Source organism: Euphorbia lathyris, chromosome 1 (assembly GCF_963576675.1).
Source record: "Euphorbia lathyris chromosome 1, ddEupLath1.1, whole genome shotgun sequence".
NCBI classification, from domain to species: Eukaryota; Viridiplantae; Streptophyta; class Magnoliopsida; order Malpighiales; family Euphorbiaceae; genus Euphorbia; species Euphorbia lathyris.
In genome coordinates this window covers 58,807,689-58,817,255 of record NC_088910.1, presented here as the reverse complement: position 1 = coordinate 58,817,255, position 9,567 = coordinate 58,807,689, and positions in this window count along the sequence as shown.

Here is a 9,567-nt window from a genome sequence, read left to right as displayed (position 1 = left end):
AAAGAGGTTGAGATAGACAAGGAAATGAAATGGTCCCAACCCAAGTTGTAAAGGGCAGATACATATTAGTCTTGCTTTGGCTTTGGCAACTAAAATAGCTGTCACCATTGGATCAAAACTCCTCTCACATGATCTCCATAACTCTTTTTTTTGTTCATTTCATTTTGGTTCACAATGTTTTGATATACCTCGATTATACTTGATTCATGTCATAACTCATCACTAATTAAAGGAAGTTTAGAACTTATAATACTAGATTCATTGAACCGTAATTGCATTTATACTTTTCTAAATGTCACGAATGATATAATACTTCATTTCTCAACAAATTCATTCAATTTTGTATTTGATTTTGCATGCATACTTTTAATTCAATTCTGATAATAACAATCACCATAATAAACAGGTGGATAACATGTCTTTTAATAGACATGCCACCAAATTTAACCCAATATGTTTATGTAAAAAAAAAAAGCTCTTACCCATTCCTTTTTAACTCGGGTCAGATCGATTCTGCAATGTTAGTGCTGTTTTATAAAACAATTAATTTACGGAAATGTTGTCTAACATATCGTTTATGTGTTTATTTGAGTATCTATTATAGCTAAATCTAATTAAAAGGTCTATATGATAAATATGTGTTAGATTTCTTTTCAAAAAGCGAAAAAGGGTTCCAGATTTTACTAATTAATTAGATAAATTTAATGTTTGAAAATAAAATTTTATAGTATTATTGTTTTATTTCTAATAATTAGATAACCATTTGTACAATCAACCTTGTAAATGTTGATTTTTATTTAGGTTTTGATTTTCTTGAAATTATTTCATGTTATTATGAAAAAATATTGAAAAATTAAGTTGATTTTTTTTTTTGCTACATAAAATAATACATATGATTGGTGGTTTTTACATTATCAGTTTGATCAAATAAATTTAAACAGTCACCGTTAAATTTAAATTTATTAGAATATGATAATTTTAATTTTCATCATAGGAGTCTAATAACTTTAGATCAGTGACTGACATTTGATGAATCACTCACCATTAATATCTGAATTGAGAAGGATAGTGGCAATAGGGATCTCTCCTCAAAACGTCATGGATGCAAGTTTTTGACTAGTGGATTCGGCCAAAAGAAATTCAAAATTTACCAAAAATGCTCTTTTCTCAAAAAAAAAATAATAATAATTGGATAAGGTGAAAATTTATTTTAATATTAACTGTTGAGAACAATTTTACCTCTAGCATAATAAATGATATAATTATACCCCTAAAGTTTATAGTTGAATCAATTTTACTCATAACTATAATTAGAGTCTACGGAGTAATAAATCTTGTTATTTCCACTCCACATTTGTGTCATATTGTCACTTATCAGTAATATATAAAACACAAGTGTACGAACGTGATAAAAAAAAGTTTAGAAAACTATATATCGTGTGTACACGTATCTTTGATTTGATGTAGAACACGAGATAAAGTTTTTAACTTTTTTTTAAAAAAAAAATTACATGTATACACGTGTTTTTGATCTGTTATTGATGAGTGATAACATGACGTGCATGTGGACTGGAGATAACGAGATATGTTACCATGTAAAGGGTTTCGTAAATAATAATTGAAAAATGGCAAATCTTTCAAAAGTTATGGATAAAATTGATGCAAATTACAAAAGTTATGGATATAATTACATAAATCTGGAAAGTTGGTAGATAACCGAAGAGAAAGAAACTCGTTGAGGATGGCCACAAGGACAAAATGGTGGACAACTCCCCTAAGAAATTATAATCCTCTTTGATCATTCACGAGGCAGAATAGACAATCTTGTTGATTTTTTAGTTTGGACGGGCTATCCAACCCCTAAACAATAGTCTATTATAAGAAATTGTAAAATGGGAATATATCTTTTTATACTTCCTTTAAAAAATGAAATTCATTACCTTCCATTTAGTAACAGTTCAATGTTTAAATAAATAAATTGTTGGAAGTTAAATATTAATAAACCAAAGGCTTAATATATCAATTTATCCGTACTATCACTTTTCTCTAAAAAATAATAAATCACATCACATTACAATAAGTTTAAGGGAAACATTGCTAAATAAAAAATTAGTAAGATACAAATACACAAATTTTATCAAAATGAAGGCGAATTGGGATAACAATTAGGAATTGTCAACGATTTAATAGATTTTATAGTTTGAATTAAGTGATAATGATAAGAATTAGTAAATGTAAAAGTGTGGGCGGAGAGAGATTAAGGGTCCGTTTGTTTCCAAAAAGCAGGGATTACCTGCTTTTATAAAAAGCTACTTTTCGGTTACAAAATGCAAACAGGAGGTGTCTAACCAAACACCTTAAACTCTCCTTTTCAAAATGAAAAGGCAAACAGGAGGTCGAAAAGCAGCTACCAAACACCTCTAATTGGGGCAAGGGGTGTAGACAAGTGAGCCCAAATCCTTAGAGAAAAACACAAAAGTACATTTCTTGATAGGATGATAAAAATAGGTAGGGGCTCTACATATACATTATATTACTAATTTAAATAATTCATATTATTAAAGTTGCAACATTCCAGCTTTATTTGAATATTGATTTGATCAAAAGAGGCTATACTTTTTCTTGTGGGTCTAATGAATTTAATCATTTCTATCAAATAAAAAAGGGAACGATGCACTTGTCGCTTTCTTCCATTAATATTTATTTGTTTTCCAAATAGGACTTCTTCATTTCATAGATATTTATTTTTCAAAAGTTTTAGAAGGCAAGGCTAATCCTAAATGTCTCAATTTGAAACATCCCAACAAACTTTTAATGTAACTTCAATTATTTACATCACCTTGTATGGATTGAGGGAGCAAAAATTTCATAAGCTATAGAAAAAACCAATTTAACGTACGAATGTGTTTAATTTAATGAGACTCAATGGATTTTTAAATTAAAAAACATTTCGGTAATTACTTATACTAAATATAAATTGATAAAGTTGTCAAAATTTCTATTAGCGAACTAAACATTTTTTTAGGAAAGAACTGATTTGATTGTAAAATAGAGAAGCAAAGACACTATAATGATTACATCAGTAATGACTAAGATAAATAGTTTGAATTATAAATAACAATAAGTAATATTGTATAATTTAAATTATACTTTAATGGTCATGTGTCTTTTATACAGGAGATAAAAAAAAAATTATACTTAAACTAAGGTTTTTTTTTTTTTTTTCCTCTTTTTAGAAATGAATCCTAAAAAAAGATAAAATTAAGTTAATCATATATTTTTAATGAGAATAGATTGAGATATTTTAATTAGGATGAAGGAGCTTCTAGAGCCTAGTACAAATATCAGGTCTAACACAGAAAATGCAGTTAAACATATATCACTTGAACCAAACAAATATTTATGAATGTTATCGAACACTCTTTTTACACTCTAGGTCTAGAATGCTGATAAAAAACTTTTGCAAACTCTATCAATATTAACTATATAGATAAAAATAACTGATTTATTTTGTCAGTTAGTTAACCATAGTTAAGTTAACTATAGGGGTTATGGGTATATAAGTAGGTTATAATGTATTTACGATTTATTCATTCATTCAAGAACAATTTGTAATCTTTCTCTCAGTTAATATTCATCTCAAACATTCTTCTTCCTCTGTATCTTCTTCTTCTTCTTTTATCAACATGGTATCAGAGCAATTAATTGCTTCCGCAAACTTTTTCTATCTTTGATTTCTGGTAAAACAAATCAGTCTGTTGTTTCAACGATTTGTTTTCTTTCCCAATCTATTCTTTTGTTCTGATTTGCATCTTGTGATTTTCTTTGCAAATTAGCAAGTTTCCTTCATCTGATTGGCTTTATTTCTAGCTTCTTGATAATCGTTTGTTCAATCTGGTTTTTTTTTCAATCCAACTCTTCAACTTCATCTGGGTATCTTGATCTTTGTTTGATACTTTCTTGCTTTTGTTGATTGTTGGGTTTTTGGGTTTTATTTTTTCTTCCAGAAATTTTGCATCAATGGTGAGAATAGAAGAACAAACTACTAGCCCTTATTATGTTCATCCAGGAGAAAATCCTTCATTAGTTTTGGTTACTCCGGCTCTTTCTGGTCCCGATTATCACGCTTGGTGTCGAAATATGAGAATGGCTCTTCTTTCCAAGAATAAGCTTGAATTTGTGGATGGAACTTTGCTGATGCCTGATCAGAGTTCTCATTTGTATACTGCATGGAAGAGATGCAACAACTTGGTTCTTTCATGGTTGTAGAAGTCGCTTTCTCCTTCGATTGCTAAAAGTATTCTGTGGCTTGATGATGCAAAAAGGGTCTGGGACAATCTCAAAGAACGGTTTTCCCAGGCAGATGTTTTTCGTATAGCGGATTTACAAGGTGAGATTTATACGATTAGGCAAAATGGAAGGTCAGTAACAGATTATTTTGCTGATCTCCAACTTTTGTGGGATGAGTATACAACTCTTAAATCAATTCCTAATTGTGTGTGTGATGGGTGTATTTGTGATATCACTAATACTGTCAAAATTAATTTAGAAAAAGATGTGGTCATCTGTTTTCTAAAAGGGTTGAATGATTCTTTTTCTAATGTGAAGTCGCAAATCATGATTATGGACCCTTTACCCACAATCAATAAAGCTTTTTCATTAGTTCTACAACATGAGAGGCAATTCTCTGTGCCAAATGTTCAAGAACTGACTCAGGATATTGTGGCTATGGTTAATAAGTTCAAGAAGCCACAATTTCAGAATCAAGGTGCTAAGCCTGTTGTATGTACTTTTTGTGGAAAACAAAGACACACCGTGGACACTTGCTATAAAAAGCATGGTTTTCCACCCGGGTTCAGGTTCAAGAACTCTTATACTAAAGCCAATGCTATTGTTGAATTGGGTTCTGATTCTGGTGATCATTCTATGCAAAATGGTATTTTGGGAAGTGCTCCATCTCTACCTATAAATTCTATTTCACCAGGGAATACAAGTGGATTTACTCAAGAACAAATGAGTCAGATTCTTGCTATTTTGAATACACCACAACAGCAACAGAATCAAGATTCGGTCAATTATGCTTCTACAGCATGTGTTTCCTCTATTAGCAGCAAAATGCCAGCCCCCAATGGTACGTTTTCTTTTGCTTTACAATGTGATTCTACTCAGTGGATTCTGGATACAGGAGCCAGTAATCATATTACTGGTTCATTTTCTTTATTAGAAAACTATAGACCAATTGATAATTGGTATGTCATTTTGCCTAATAATCAACGAATTAAAGCTTCATATATAGGGACAGTTCAGTTTAATAAAGATTTGTATTTACAAAATGTGTTATTTGTCCCTAATTTTGTTTACAACTTAATATCAGTTTCTAAACTAACTACTTCTTTGAGTTGTTGTCTGACTTTTGTGGCTGATTAGTGTTTGATACAGAAGTTGGAGAGCAAGAGAATGATTGGTTTAGCTAGGATGAATGGAGGGTTATAACCATCTTGTTCAATCCTCAATTCAACAACAGAACACTGAAAATGTTAAGAATATTGATAATTTTTCATCTGTTGTTTCTCAAGTTTTGGATTCTAGCAATTCTGTAATTACTAGGAATAATGATTCTTGTGATCACAAACTTTGGCATTTACGCTTTGGGCATTTATCCAATGAAAGATTAGCAATTTTAAAGAGAAATTTACCTGATATCAGTTTAGATACTTCATATGTATGTGACATATGTCATTCATCTAAACAAAGAAAACTTCCTTTTCCGATTAGTATCTCTGAATGCAGTAAGCCTTTTGAAATAGTGCATATGGACATTTGGGGTCCGACTAGTGTATCACTTGAAGGTTTTAGGTATTTTCTTACGATTGTAGATGAATATTCTAGGTTTACCTGGTTATATTTTATAAGGGATAAGTCTGAAGTTGCACGATTAGTTCAGGCTTTTGTTGAAATGATATATACACAGTTTAATGTGCGCATACAAATAATACGAACTGATAATGGTATGGAGTTTAACCTGTTACAATTTTATGCTAGTAAAGGTATTGTACATCAAACGAGTTGTGTTGAGACACCTCAACAAAATGGTTTGGTTGAACGAAAGCATCAACACATTTTGAATGTTGCTAGAGGTTTAAAATTTTAGAGTCATTTAACGAATGATTTTGGAATTATTTTGTTGCTCATGCTATATATCTTATTAATCGTATTCCATCTCCTTTATTAAAAAATAGAACACCTTATGCTTGTTTATATGGACATGATCCAGATTATACTTATCTTAAAGCCTTTGGTTGTTTATGTTTTGCTAATACTTTACAAAGAAATAGGAAGAAATTTGATGCTAGAGCTGAGAAATGTGTTTTTCTGGGTTACAAAATGGGTACTAAAGGTTATAGGGTTTTTAATTTGGAAACTAAACAAGTATTAGTTTCTAGAAATGTTCAATTTTATCAACATATTTTTCCTCTTAAGCAAAAAGAAATGGTGGATATTTCTCCAAATCATAACCAGGATATGATGCGGAGACCAATGGTTACTTCACATGATGTTATTCCGGTTAGAGATATATGTACTAGTTCTGATCTGTCTCCTATTGAAAATGCACATCCTTTTACACATGCTACAGAGGTAAGGAGGTCTGGTAGAAATATCAATCAACCTCAGTATCTTCGTGATTATCATTGTGCATTACTGAAATGTGAGACGTTAGAAACTAATAATAATCAAATGCATCCTTTGTCATGTGTTTTGTCTTACGATAATTTAACAGAAAAGCACAAAGCTTTTTTCTTTAGCATTGTCTGCAGATACAGAGCCAACTAGTTATGTAGTAGCTTCTAAGGATAAAGCTTGGCAAGAGGCGATGGATAAAGAAATACAAGCTTTAAATGATAATGATACGTGGCAGATTTGCACCTTACCGCCAGGAAAGACGCCTATTGGGTGCCGGTGGATTTTTAAAATCAAGAGGAAGAGCGATGGGACGATTGAAAGATTCAAAGCTCGACTTGTTGCGAAGGGATACACGCAACAAGAAGGTATTGATTACTTGGAAACTTTTTCTCCAGTGGCCAAGTTAACTACAGTAAGACTGTTACTTGCTCTTGCTGCAATTTATAATTGGCAATTACATCAATTAGATATAAACAATGCTTTTTTGCATGGGGACTTAGGAGAAGAAATTTATATGAAATTGCCTGAGGGTATATCTACTGATATTCCAAATCATGTTTGTAAGTTACAGAAATCCTTATATGGATTAAAGCAAGCAAGTAGGATGTGGAATTCTAAATTGACTCAGGCATTACTTGCTATAGGATTTAAGAAATCTTTAGCAGATCCTTCCCTTTTTGTTCGAAAAAGAGAAAATTCGTTTATAGCTTTAACCGTTTATGTAGATGACTTGATTATTGCTAGTAACAATACTTCTGATATACAGGAAGTTAAGGATTTTTTACATAAATGTTTTAGTATTAAAGATTTGGGAATTTTAAAGTATATTTTAGGTCTTGAAGTGGCAAGGACAGCAGCAGGAATTCATATTTATCAAAGGAAATATACTTTGGACTTGTTAGCAGAAACAGGTTTTCTAGAAGCCAAACCTTGTGCTACACCTATGTCTATGGATACAATTATATTTACTGATTCACCTATGCTAACAAATGTTACTGGCTATCGAAAACTGATAGGAAAATTGTTATACTTAACAAATACACGTCCAGATATCTCGTTTGCAGTTCAACAGCTTTCTCAATCATTGGATAAACCAACGGAAAAACATTTGCAAGCAGCACATAGAGTCTTGAGGTACCTCAAACTCAATCCGGCGCAAGGAATTTTTCTCCCAGCAAAATCCAAGTTACAGTTGCAAGCCTACACTGATTCAGACTGGGCTAATTGCAAAGAGTCAAGGAAGTCCATCACGGGTTACTGTGTGTTCTTGGGAAATTCGTTAATTTCTTGGAAATCTAAGAAGCAAAGCACAGTCAGTCGTTCATCTTCCGAGGCAGAGTATCATGCGATGGCTACAACAACGAGCGAGCTGTTGTGGTTGACACATATTTATTGGATGATTTATGTATTTCACATCCACAATCTACATTGCTGTTTTGTGATAATTTGTCAGCAATACAAATTGCCAAAAACGAAGTTTTTCACGAAAGAACCAAGCATATAGAGATTGATTGTCACTTTATAAGGGAAAAAGTTCAATCTGGCAAGGTTCGCTTATTGCCCGTTTCTTCGACGGATCAGTTAGCGGACTGCTTCACCAAAGCTCTGCACTCTCCTTTATTTAACTCTTTTTTGACTAGATTAGGCATACTGAATGTTCACCTTCCCAGCTTGAGAGGGGGTATTAACTATATAGATAAAAATAACTGATTTATTTTGTCAGTTAGTTAACCATAGTTAAGTTAACTATAGGGGTTATGGGTATATAAGTAGGTTATAATGTATTTACGATTTATTCATTCATTCAAGAATAATTTGTAATCTTTCTCTCAGTTAATATTCATCTCAAACATTCTTCTTCCTCTGTATCTTCTTCTTCTTCTTTTATCAACAATCAATGTGATTCGATCTACAAAGTAAACTTGATAGACTGAGCTGGATTCACCTGACAAGAATTTAACAAACTATCAGAAAGGGACCGATGTACAACGTACCTTCTCTGGTACTTAAGTCAGTGAAGTTAGTAATAATAAAGTGAGAATGACTTAGAAAGTACAGTGAAGTTAAGTAATTACGTACTTTGTGTCTCTTTGGAAATTACTATTTATAGATGTGATTAAATGTACCTACTAATGAGTATATCTCCATGTGTCAATGTCTGGTTGGCTCATATTTCATACGTTTTTTTTTGTATCTGTCACCCTTTGCTGTAAATCATACTGCTTCTTAAGGATTAGGAATGTATATTTGAAATCTGGCCATGTGATTGTGACATATATCCTGACGATTACATTTTTCATATAAGATCTTTTATTGGTCCACGTGTCCAACTTCTCATAGCTCTTTATTTAGTATGATATAAGATGTGCCCCCCATAGTTAGAGTTCGTTGTTGGAAGCTCTTTAGGATTTTTGTCTTGAATAGTTTATTGGGAAATTTATATAGAAATTCACGTTTGAAAAACTATTTACAACTATGTCAAGTTATAATTTTGAATTATGCCAAACTAATAAAATCATTATTTTTAAATATTAAAGTTTATAAATTAAGGATCTAGAATATATTGTCAAGAGTTTGAGATTTATGAATTGGGGTTTTAACTTTTTAAATTAGGTGTAAAAGCATATTTTATTTGGTATATATAGAAAAAAAAGACATATTGAGAATTAAGTTTGATGATATGATTTAGTTGTAATTTTGTAGTCAATTATGATATTCATGTAAAAAGCCCTTATTTGTTTGTGTAAGGATGGGCACAATTTTATTATTTGGAGGCACACATCATGTCATTTGTAACCGCTTTCTCTTCTCTAGGAGCTTTCTGTCTCCTATCGTTTTAGTATGTGTAATTATTACCTATCCACCATTTCCCGAGAATACCTAATG